Source organism: Chelonoidis abingdonii, chromosome 3 (assembly GCF_003597395.2).
Source record: "Chelonoidis abingdonii isolate Lonesome George chromosome 3, CheloAbing_2.0, whole genome shotgun sequence".
NCBI classification, from domain to species: Eukaryota; Metazoa; Chordata; order Testudines; family Testudinidae; genus Chelonoidis; species Chelonoidis abingdonii.
In genome coordinates, this window is record NC_133771.1 from 175,216,376 (window position 1) to 175,217,886 (window position 1,511).

Here is a 1,511-nt window from a genome sequence, read left to right on the forward strand (position 1 = left end):
CCCCCCAGGACCCCACCTCCTATCCAACCCTGCCCCCATTCCCTGACCGCCCCCTCCTGGGACACCCTGTCCCTAACTTCCCCCCTGGGACTCCATCCCCTATCCACACCCCCCAAGCCCCTTTCAGAATGTGGCCCTGCGAACATGGGTGGAGGACTCAGGAGGAGCAGGGGCAGCCGCACAGCCACAGAGAAGCGACAGTTTCCCCTTCAAAGTGCCACTTCTCTCCGGCCGGCTGCGCGGCTGCCTGGTGCTCCTTCTGAGTCCTCTGGCCGCATTCCCCATGCTCCCACCACTCACGCAGCCTGCCTGCTCCCCTGCCCCCGCAGGGGGTTCGCCTGTGCTGAGCTGCCCAAGTGCCCAGCCCTGGGTCCCCCTGTTGTTGGGGGGCCTGTGCCAGGGCACTCTGTGGTCACTTGTAAATCTGCCCCTGCAGGGCTGCCCGTAGGTGGGGGCAAGTGGGGCAATTTGCCCCAGGCCCCGGGCCCCACAGGGGCCCCCATGAGAACATAGTATTCTATAGCACCGCAACTTTTTTTTATGGAAGGGGCCCCCAAAATTGCTTTGCCCCAGGCCCCCTGAATCCTCTGGGTGGCCCTGTGCCCCTGAGCCGCACCGCCCGTTCGGAGACAGTTATGCCGTCGTACTGCTGGCATGGTGAGCTGAGGCTGAGGGGGAGGGAGGACAGTAGGGGAGGGTCAGGGCCGGCCGAGAGCTCAGGGGCTAGGCAAGACGGCCCCATAGGTCGGATGTGGCCCGTGGGCCATAGTTTGCCCACCTCTGAGCTAGAGAGAAGATGGTCTTGTGGTTAAGACAAAGAGCCAGACCTCAGAAAATCTGGGGTCAATTTCCACTTCTGTAAAAAAACTTCCTGTGTGACCCTGTGCAACTCACTTAATCTCTCTGTGCCTCAGTTTCCCACCCATAAAATGAGGATAACAATAGTTCCTTTATATTTAGCTTGTAAGTTCTTTTCAACAGGGACTATTTTTACTACATGTCTGTCCAGTGCCTCCCACACAGTGCCCCTAGATACGACTGTCAGACAAATATATTTTTATTATTATTATTTTTCCAATTTTGCCATGTGGCACAGTATCTGATCCATAGGGGAGTGTGTAAGGCCCAAGTGAGTTGTGCAATCATTCCAAATATAGCTTATATTAAAAACTCCCATAGAGCCATTGGCAAAATGCACATAGATTTTTTTCTGGCTATGCTTTCTTCATGCCTTAGTACAGAGGTGAGCCATGAATGCTCATGAAATTGGGGGTTGAGATGCAAGAGGGGGTGAGGGCTCTGACTAGTGGTGCGGGCTCTGTGGTGGGTCCAGAAATGAGGAGTTCAGTGTGCAGGAGGGAGCTCCAGGCTGCGGCAGGGGGTTTGGAGTGTGAAGTGGGGTGAGGGCTCTGGCTGGGGGTGCGGGCTCTGGGGTGGGGCTGGGGATGAGGGTTTGGGGTGCAGGAGGGTGCTCCAGGCTGGGACCAAGGGGCTAGGAGGGCAGGGGGAGG